The sequence below is a fragment of the Equus caballus genome, chromosome 1 (assembly GCF_041296265.1).
Source record: "Equus caballus isolate H_3958 breed thoroughbred chromosome 1, TB-T2T, whole genome shotgun sequence".
NCBI classification, from domain to species: Eukaryota; Metazoa; Chordata; class Mammalia; order Perissodactyla; family Equidae; genus Equus; species Equus caballus.
Window position 1 is genome coordinate 40,646,705 of NC_091684.1, and position 11,016 is coordinate 40,657,720.

The window sequence follows — 11,016 nt, forward strand, 5'->3', positions numbered from 1 at the left end:
TGAATGAGATATTACTTTGCATCCGTCAGAAAGAATATAATTAACAGATGAGAAATAACAAGTTTTGGGGAGGATGTGGAGAAAAAGGAACCCTCATCCACTGCTGTTGGAAATGCAACTGGTGCAGCCACTATGGAAAACAGTATGGAGATTTCTCAAAAAATTAAGAATAGGAATAAAATATGACCCAGCTATTCCATTACTGGGTATTTATCCAAAGGACGTGAAATCAGTAATTCAAAAAGATACACGCATCCCTGTGTTTATCACAACGTTGTTCACAATAGCCAAGACATGGAAGCAATTAAGAAATCATTCTCCTATATGTATAGAGTTGAGGAGCACTGGTGAGTGGTAGGTATTTGGTGGGAGGGGAACAGTGGTGTGCTGAAAAATGTTTAACTGTTTCTCCAGGGGAAGAGATTACCAGGTTTGTAGGGTTTGCCAATTTTTGTGGTGTCAGTATTCATAGTAGGACTGATTTCAAGCCACCATCAAGGACTCACTGAATGCAGAATTGGAAAGAGGTGCACACAATCTGTTCTCAAGAGCCAGTACAAACTGGTTCCAGCACACCACTGGATGGGAACACATAGAGGCTGGAAGCAAAGGTAGGATCATGGACTGTCCTTTCTGCTAAGACTTTATCCTATAAACAATAAAGAGGCAAAAATGAGTTTTAGAACATATGGATTGGGTGAAATATTACAATTTAGGAATTTGACTTTTCTATCAAGATGAAGGAAAAGTTGTATCTGAGACCAGCCTGAGGAAATACGTGCCAGTAATGATGCAACAATTCAGACAAGAAACAGCAAAAGGTCTGGAGTAAAGTAGAAAGAGCACAGAGAGGAAGTGCAAATAAAAAATGATAATCCTTTAATAGCTGTACCAGTTGAAAAGGCTGTGGCCTATGTGGTGAGCATGAAGTGACCCAATAAGAACTCTGATTAATTAATTCCAATCTCTGATTAATTAATTCATCCAACAATTATTTATTGAGAACTTACTACATGCTGGGTGCTTTGCTAGTCTCAGGGATAGAGCATTAAGAAAACAAAGTCTGTTTGAAGGGACGTTATATTCTAGTCGGCTGAGGCACACAATAAATAAAAGAAATAAGGAAATTCTATAGGCAATTTGAAAGTGATGTGCTATGAAGAAAAATATAGTGAGGACAGATGGCATAGGACTTGTGTTATAACTTTTAATAGGATGTTCAGGTTAACGTTTCATTGAAACAGTGGCATTGGATTGAAGACTTGAAGGCAGCGTCTGAATCATGCACCTTTACCTTAAGGGTAAATTAAATCTGTTAGCAGAGAACACATTGAGCATTCAGAATGATTAAATGCATGAACTCAGTTCACATTCTCACCTACTAGATAGGGGCCTACAGCTGATAAAGGAAGACAAAAAGGACATTTACTTGGGTGTGGAAGGAAAAGGGAGATGGTATTTACCTTGCCTGAGACTTGGCAAAACGCTATGGTGAAGGGCAGGACAAGTGAGGGTCAGCATGGGTACCCCGAGATAAGGGGCTTATCGGGGTGAGAAGGACGCATGGAGAAATCTGAAGGACAAGTATTACCTTTTAAACTCTTTGGCTAAGATTGTAACTGTGAGAGAGGTTTTCGGGAAATAGTCATTTGGAGCTAAACTCTAGAATCATGCATGGCCAGTTAACAGATTTGTCATGAGCCTTTTATAGCTCTCCTCTCTCTGTCAATGGTCATTTACCCGTTTTTTGTGCAAAGGAAAAGGAAAATGTCAAGTTATGGAGACTAATTATAGTTTGTGCTCCTCTCTACTGGTATTTAGGGATTCTTGGATAAGACAATTCAGATCTTTACAGGCTTCGTAACTTAAGATCAGAGGATCCTGCTTCCCTCTCTCCATTGTCCGTTGTCTCAGAAATATCAGTTCTCTCCTCCACAGTAGTTTTTCCCCTTAAAATGGGTGAGTATAGAGGATTTCTTATCCATTGAAGAGTGACATCTCAACACAGTTATAAGGGACTTCTCTGGACATTTAATATAGCTTTTATATAAATAATGTTCTTTTTCAAAAACATCAAAAAAGTGAAATAGTTAAATTATTTAAAATTTTATGCTACAAGTTACTGGCTGTGCTCTTTATCATTGTGATTTAGGGCTAAAAAAATTCTAAAACTCTTGTAGGTTTTGTGTGTGAGTGAAATCAATACATAAGCAGAAAACGAAGAATGTATAATTTTCAAGCAATCTAAAGTCAGGCAGAAAGAGACAGCTGAACAGACAGTAAAAGGAGCAATGGCCCTTTACTGAGTCAGGAAAACTGTTTTTCACCCTTGACAAGTAATAGGTCTTTTTCTGTTCTGTGATGACTTACCTTTCGTCAGGTCTGTAGAAACTATGACCTTAATTTATTTCTATATTTTGTTATCCAAGTTCTATGTTATTCTTTGTTATTCTAATGAGAGACTAGAATATATGCCAAAGCAAATGTTTCATGAGTCACTTTAGATTTAGATAGGGGCTCACAGATATATTCATTGAAGTAGTGCTATTGAACCTGAAATGAGTTCACTCACCCGTTGCACAGCAGGCCAATCTCTGACACTGGGGGTAGTCGAAGAAAGTAGAAATTTTATTATTGCTGCACTGAGCAAGGAGAAAGGACAGCTAATGCTGAAATCCCAAACTCCCTGAAAAGCTGAAAGGAAGGGCTTCTATTTGGGGTTTTAGGTAGAGGAATGGGAGCATATGGCCTTGCTGGTTCGAGCTTTCCCACCAGCCTGTCTTTGGCCTTGAGACTACTTGCAGAGACGAGGGAGTCCATGACCTTGCTGGACAGCAAATTTCCCACCAGCCTGTCTCTCCTTGTGGGGAGGAGAAAGCAAATCCAGGTGCTTGTCCTTGGCTGTGTCTGTCTCCATGGAGGATAGCAGATTCTGGAGCCAGGAAGCCAGCGAGTAAGCATGGAATGAGTGTTTTGTTTTTAACTCCACATTTGCTGGGTATAATGTGGGGGAACCGATATCAGGGTCAGTACCAATTCTCCCCCCCCCCATCTTATGTCCATCCCTCAATCTTGAGGGACTTGGGGTAGTGACTGATACAGCTACTCCCTGCTGAAACAGGGCATAGGTTGTTCCATCTCACTGAACCAGTCTTTTAATAAGGTGGTGATGCAGGTAGGCTCCCAAAGTTAGGCATGTATCATGTAAGTAATCAGGTATTTAATAGGAAGTTTTTCTAGAGAAACAAAAAGAGAAAAACAAGGTTAATGGTTGGAGCAAATTGTAAACTAGTTCTTGAGCCCAGAGGGTAGCCAATCAAGATTCTTAGAAGTTAGGGTTGAAGCATCTTTTGAAGTTTGAAATACCTCTGATGGTGTCATCGGGCACTCAGGTAACTTTTTGAGTTGCTTACACAGCGGTAGACATGAATCTCTCTTAAGTTTATATTAAGTCCTCCAATTTCAGTTTGCATGGTGACAGGAAAAAAGGCAGATTTAGTTTTCAATGACACTAAATGAAAAGGATGGGAAAAACCCCTGAAAATATTAGTTTGGAGGTTTGTAGCCAGATATTTCAGGAGACTAAAAGAATTCAGGATCCAGTCCAGTTAAGAGATGCAATAAAAATCTTAAAGACTATTGACAAAACCAAATCCAACATCTAAAAATGTATATTATAGTTTCTGTTGAAACATAATCTTTCTCTCTAAAACCACCCTGAGTTTTATAGAGATAGCCAAATAGGACTAACTGGCTTGCAAAATAAGTCTAGTTTTAATAAATTTGGCATAATTATTTACATAAGTACAGAAAGAACAGCAATTGCTTATTGGTCCTTTAAATCTGCTTTGCTTGAACCTTATAAGGAATCTCAGGTTGAACTTTAAAGGCCTCTTGAGGCCAGGAAAGCCAAGTAAAGGATCTGTCATCAGATTCCACCTGCAGTACCTACAGATTTGGGTGAATCTCTCTCTTTGTGAGGTTCCCCAAAATATTGAGGTTCTTTGTGCTTACCAGAGGGAGCAACATTCTTTGCTCAACCTTACCAGGTCACTGGAAATCCATTAGATCAGTACCCAGCCAATATTTCCAAGTGGCTTTATTCCAGAATGTCAACCTTTATTCTTCAAAAGCTGTCTTGTCATATCTAAGTCTGTGTGTTTTTCTCAAATATGACATTCCAGTCAAAGCCTTGGTATTATAACAAGTGTTTCTAATTGTGTCCTGTTATAAAAAGAACAGATTCTTATTGGACTTATGTAAACAACCATATTGCCATGAAAATAGGAATACTTACTTACCAAGAATTTCAAAATTTCTGGAGGGATCAGGTAAGGAGAGAAAGATAAATGCTTCAATTTTGTTTAAAAATTGCTATAAATCATAGTTCCTTAAGAGGATAGAGAAAAAAGTTTTCTTAAATCTGAAAAAACAAAACATCAAAAATCAGCAATATCTTACGTAAAAAGCCATGAAAATTATAATCATCCTTATCAGGTGATTCTCCTGTGAAACTGGTCCTTAATCTTAATCTTCTGTCAGCAGTTTGTGCAGTCATCAGTTTCTCTGTTAGAGTTCTGTAATTTCCTTCCTAGTTTAGTTTTATAATAATCAAAGTTTGTCAGAAACCTGTATTCTAGAGTGTTAGAGTCTTTTCCATGAATTTCTCTGAAGATGAAACACATTTGCAAAAACATCAAAGTAAAACAACTGTCTGTAGATAACAGCATATTTAAAAATAGTGATTGACAAAGACACTTGACCATTCTCGTGACATATACTTTGAGATAATAACCAGAATTACGGCTGACAATTAGAACAGATCAGAATTTTAGGTAGTTTTAAAAATACTTATCTCAATAATACTCATTCACACAATACCATTTAAGAAAGTTTAATATTACTTATTTGATAATGCTTCCCATGTAGTCTAATATGCCACACAAGCCTAATTAGTTTATCGTTTTTTCCTAGAGGAAGAGAGCAATTTCCTCCAAGAAGTCTCAGGGGCCCTCCGCAAGTCCCCAGAGAAAATTACCCTCCCTCTCTAGGTCAAAAGAAAGCTTTTATTCAGGACTTGAATATTTTTGTGTGTGTGGTGGAAGCTTGTCAAAAATATTAAAAGCTTTAAAACATTTGTTCATATAGGAAACAAAGTTCACTGTGAAACCATGTTCAGGTACCCATTCAAAGTGACAACAGAAACAGTCAAGGGGAAACAGAGTTAAAATCGTCAAAAAACCTTTTTACAAGCTTTTTATCTAGAACAGATTAAAAGTTTAGTAAAATTATCCTTTTAAGAAAGAGGGAACCAAGTTTTAATTTTGTACCAGTTTACTTTTGACATATAAGTTTATTTACTTAATTGGATTTTTTTAGTCTTAGCCAACTTGACCATGCACAAAATTTCACAGGGTTTTACTTTCACAAACATTTCATTGCTTTTTTTACATTCAGAATTTGTCCCAGTACTTTAGGACACATTTATCTTTCTTAACTCAAGAAACAAAAATGTTTCCATTCTTTATACCTTTTTACTGAAAACATACATTTTACTTTATTTGTATACAAACCTTTTAGAAATATACATTTTCTCATAGAAAATGCCTCAGCATACATAAAACATACTTATCAATAAACCTAAGCACTTTTCATTTTCTTTGATATAAGAAAGCAAAGGCAGAGGAATATATGCTTAGTAGTTAACCTTTAATATTTTATCTTATGTGGAAAGGACCTAAATACCCAATAAAATGTTATTATTTAACTTGGTAAAGCTATAAAGTTTGTTTCCAAAAACATTTTGGAAGTAGTTTTTTAAGTATTCAGACTATAAAACAGAATTATTGTACTTAAAAACTCTTACTCAGTTTTAATAGTTATGTTTAGATTACTCTTAAAATCCTCACGTGGCAGTAAAGCAGTTAACAACCATTTAAGGTGTTTTAAGTACATACACCATAATACATAGAATTATTGTTTAAAAGTTTTTCCAAAAACTTTTATCCTTTTACATTTATTTAGTTTACCTGTCTTTAGCAATTATATTTAGATCATCTACAAAAACCTCATGAGACATTAAACAAAATTAGCTATTACACTTGCTTATTACTCTTGCTGACAAATTTTTTAACAGAGAGAATATGAGCTCATTTGAGCAGTTAACACAGGCTGTTTGCCTGCATCATATCCAATATGGATAAATCTGGAACATGTCTATTTTAAATAAAACCAGCAAACTTAAACAGGCTTTCATTCATCAAAGATCATTTTATATCACGTTAAATAACTGTCTTTTAGAAGTTTTGACATATTAATCAAAGACAACATTTCATTATGAGAGATTTTGAATTCTGTTTTTTCTGAAAGAGAGGTTTTCCAAAATGGCCATTACAATTCCAAATTATCTCAAAAGTTTGCTTATTTTTACTTGTTCAATTTTAGATCTGGAATTTCAGGGGAGTTGAAGCAAAGAAGCTCATCTTACTAGGAAGCTCAGCAAGAGAACAGACAAAAGCAGCAGATTTGGCTTTGGTTGCTGGTATGTTTAATTGTTTATTTTCTCTTAAAGAGGCAGTAGAATATTTCTAATTTTATTTAGAAGCCTCAAAAGATTAAAACAGGCTTCCTGTTATTGTAGCTGGCTTTTCTAATTGCATACATCAGTTTGAGTAAACTGAAATAGGCCCATTTTGGTCATTTTAAAGTGAGCTCTCCTTTAACAAGTCTAATTAACATAGCCCAAAAGGTAGATTCCTCTGCTTTTGCAATATCAGGCAGGGGAAATGTTCTCCAGTGAGACACAATGTTTATCCCCATGATGTAATTTATAATACAATCAGACAAAAGAGATGTAATCATTTTACATAAAGCTCATTTAAATATACTAATTTTTACAAACTCTGCCTTAGTTTTACTAACCCTTATACTTTTAACTATAACTTACATTAGAATTCCGTTAACAAGTTTTGGTATTACAATATTGTGTAGGGGAAGCATTCCCAGCTAGACATAACATTTATTCCCAAAGCAAATATCCAGGCAAAGTTGACATTATTTCTTGATATAATATTAGCTTAAACACTTTAATTTTTATAGTCTTATTAACATTAGCCTAACTGTTGCCCCAAACAATTGTTGGTCAGGGTTTCCACTGTGATTTCTGCCTTCTGATCTTTTAAATTTTTTCTAACTAGGGTGAGTCGAACAGGTTTGTCTGATGTCTTTTAATGTTGGGGGGGCAAACAGGGGGGTCCCTTTAGCCCATCCAACCTTAGGCAATGTTTTATTAAAACTTTTGTTTTAACTTTATTTATAGCTGTTCCATTTATCCTATTTTTCTTTTAATAACTAGCTAAAGATTTTCATCCTGTTGAGATGAGTCCTGTGGCTCTTTCTTTTCTAATTTCTTTTTGCTAACTTAATGTTTTCATTAGCATCTGTAAGACCACAAGAAGAAGCTGAGACCCCAAGTTTGATTAAGACTAGTCATTTTCTTTTCCTTTTAATTTGGTCTTTTCATAGGTACAAATAAAACAGCTGTTTATCATGAGAGCTCTCTAAAAACTTTCTTAACTTAAGGATCCATTATTTGGTCTTTTTTTTTTTTTTTTTGTCCTGACTCTAAAGAATATTGTGGCCACATGCTGTTACAAAAGAAAGTCATGCCTATTTAGTCATTGGCTTTTAACTATAGGTTTACCAGTCAGCCAAAGTTTTTCTCAAGGTGCTCTTAGGTGGAATAGATATGGCACATCCTATGTTAACACTTTTAAAAGGGCAAACAGACACACAACAACAAACACCAAATAAGCACACTTTCCCAAAAACCCTCGGGCACAAATGGAGGCCAAAACAAAGACCAAAACCAAAAACCAACATGCTTCCAGTGCCAGCTCAGTCCGTGTCCTACACTCGGGGGACATCCAACAAACGAAGATCTGCTACGAAGATCTTCCCAAATGAGTCGGGACGAGGGACCTCGTTGTGCACACCCAGGAGATTCACCAAAACCTGGCCGAGGTATCACGACTTCAAAACAAATGGAGCCCAGAGGGCTGCCAGGTCCCCATTATTTCTGGTCGGTCCTATTGGGAAAGTTTAGCACAAGGACAAAAACAAAAACTACCAGCTACTTACAAGAGATGTCTTCCTAAGTCCTGAACCTAGTTTCTTCCACCAACAAAGTAAAAGCCCCGTGGGCCAATGATGATTGGCTAGCAACCAGTTGCTTGGGGCTGTCCCTGAGACAAGGGGCTCAGGCAGCTGCAGGACAACTTTTAAGAGAGGCCTTTACCCAGAGGCTGGTGTGCCCCAGGTGAGACGTCCGCTTGGGACATTGTCCCACCTGGGTCAGCAAATTGATATTGAACCTGAAGTGAGTTCACTCACCTGTTGTGCAGCAAGCCAATCTCTGACACCGGGGGTAGTCGAAGAAAGTAGGAATTTTATTATTGCACTGCGCTGAGCAAGGAGAAGGGCAGCTAATGCTAAAATCCCAAACTCCACAAAAAGCTGAAAGGAAGGGTTTTTATTTGGGGTTTTAGGTAGGGGAGGGGGAGCATATGGCCTTGCTGGTCAGTGCTTTCCCACCAGCCTGTCTTTGGCCATGAGACACTTGCAGAGAGGAGGGAGCCCATGACCTTGCTGGTCAGTAGATTTCCCACCAGCCTGTATCTCCTGGTGGGGAAGAGATAGTGAATCCAAGTGCTTGTCCTTGGCAGTGTCTGTCTCCATGGAGGATAGTGGATTCTGGAGCCAGGAAGCCACTGAGTAAGCAGGGAATGAGTGTTTTGTTTTTAACTCCACATATGCTGGGTATAATGTGGGGAATCAATATCAGGGTTGATATCAGTAGCATTTACTCTATGTATCTTATATGTCTAGAATGATTCTAAATCTTGCAAGAGAGACATGAATTTACTTGAAACACTGACTTTCCTTGAGCAACCCAATATAAGAAAACACAACAAACAAATCATTTGTTTTACACCCGATGGCTTTTCCTTAATCAGAATTATAAAACTTATATGATATAATAAATTATATTTGCTTACTGGGCTGTCTTTTCTAAGACTGTGAACTCCTCAGGATAGTGTCTCATGTAAGATGTTCAGGAATTGTTTGAGGATGGCGGAAATGTATAGAAAGGAATGAAGAAGTCAAGGAGAGACATATGATGTTAATTCTGTTTCTAATGTTTGTTTATCTCTAACACTTTTGTGTCCAGATGCTTCCTTACACCCCCCACTAGATCCCTAGTTGTATTCGTTCCTCTATCTTCTCACCTCCTACAGTGATTGGGACTGTCATTAGTTATTTCTATATCAAAGGCTATGGATGGGGCAAGGGAGCTGCAAACTAGAATGGTGAGATGATATGTCTGGGGAAGATTGGAGTAGGGGACAAAAACGTGTGATTTACAGAGCAGATCTAGTTAAGCATGTCCAGGCCATGGGATGGGTACAAGAGAAGAGCACTCCTAGAGGCTGCAAACAGAAAATGTCTGTTAGGCTTAAAAATTCATTTCTACTCTTGTGAAAAAGCGTATCGGTCATATCTTTTCATCTTTCATTGATGAAATTTGAATTCATTCAAGTCACTTGAAGAATTGTCACTGTTTGGAATTTCTAAATATCGATTTCTTTTCCAATTCTTTCATTTTTTTCTTTTAGCTTCTAGCATACAGATATTCACATTTTTTAAAACATAATAAAGCATTTCTTGTTTCCTAGTGTTATTGTAAATGTGCTTAAAAATATTTTCTTTTGCTTATTGCTGATATATAGAAATGCAATTAATTGATATCTTCATATCCAGTGATCTTATTAAACCCATGTTTAAGTTCTAAAGCTTTTCTGGGTGGATTCTTTGGGATTTTTAATGATGGCAATTATCTGCAAAGAGATGAAATTTTGCATCTTCTTTTTCAATGTATAGCTCCTTTTGTTTTTCTTTTGCTGTCTGTGTTGCATTAGGAAGGGACTTCCAGTATGTTGAATAGTGGTGGTAAAAGTAGGCATCCTTGCTTTGATTCAGATCTCAGTAGGAAGGCACTCAGTTTTTCACAAGTATTCACATCTGTATCTATTAAGTTATTTACACCTATATCTGAAAGGTATACACATTTATAAACAATTTTTTAAACTTTTATCCAAATAAAATAAACCTAGTATTAGCTACTAACCTAAAACCTTTATAGTCATACTATCTTTTTAATTAATTAATTAATTAATTTATTTATTTATTTTCGGATGTACATCATAATATATTTCGAATTCTGTGTAGATTAATCGTGTTCACCACCGGGAAACTAATTATAGTCCATCCCCTCACATGTGAGCCTAATCACCTCTTTTGCCTTCCCCCCTTCCCCTATGGTAACCACCAGTCCAATCTCCAATGCTATGTCTTTGTTTGTCATTGTTTTTATCTTCTACTTATGAGTGAGATCATATGGTATTTGACTTTCTCCCTCCTGACTTATTTCACTCAGCATAATACCCTCAAGGTCTATCTGTGTTGTCACAAATGGCCAGATTTCATCACTTCTTATGGCTGAGTAGTAGTCCATCATGTATAAATACCACATCTTCTTTATCCATTCATCCCTTGATGGGCACCTGGGTTGCTTCCAAGTCTTGGCTATTGTGTATAATGCTACAATGAACATAGGGGTGCAAGTATCTTAACACCTTTGTGTTTTCAAGTTCTTTGGATAAATACCCAGCAGTGGGATAGCTGGATCATATGGTAGATCTACCCTTAATTTTCTGAGGGTACTTCATACTGTTTTCCATAGTCATATGAAGACTATAAATCACATGATCATCTCAATAGATGCAGAGAAATTATTTGACAAGATACAGCATCCATTTATGATAAAAACTCTAAATAAAATGGGTATTGAAGGAAAATACCTCAACCTAATAAATGCCATATATGACAAACCCACAGCAAATATCATTCTCAATGGAGAAAAGCTGAAAGCTACCCCTCTAAATACAGGAACCAGAC

The 11,016-nt window shown here is 36.6% G+C and overlaps 1 long non-coding RNA gene across 1 annotated transcript; it reads right to left on the reverse strand.

Annotated features, from left to right (window-relative positions):
- Positions 1–2,607: 2,607 nt before the first annotated feature.
- LOC138923476 (uncharacterized) lies at positions 2,608–8,506 on the reverse strand. The gene is made up of 2 exons (XR_011437130.1): positions 8,392–8,506; positions 2,608–3,236 (listed from the first exon to the last, which is right to left on the reverse strand). It is a non-coding gene; the product is annotated as an uncharacterized lncRNA (long non-coding RNA).
- Between the last annotated feature and the right edge of the window lie 2,510 nt (positions 8,507–11,016).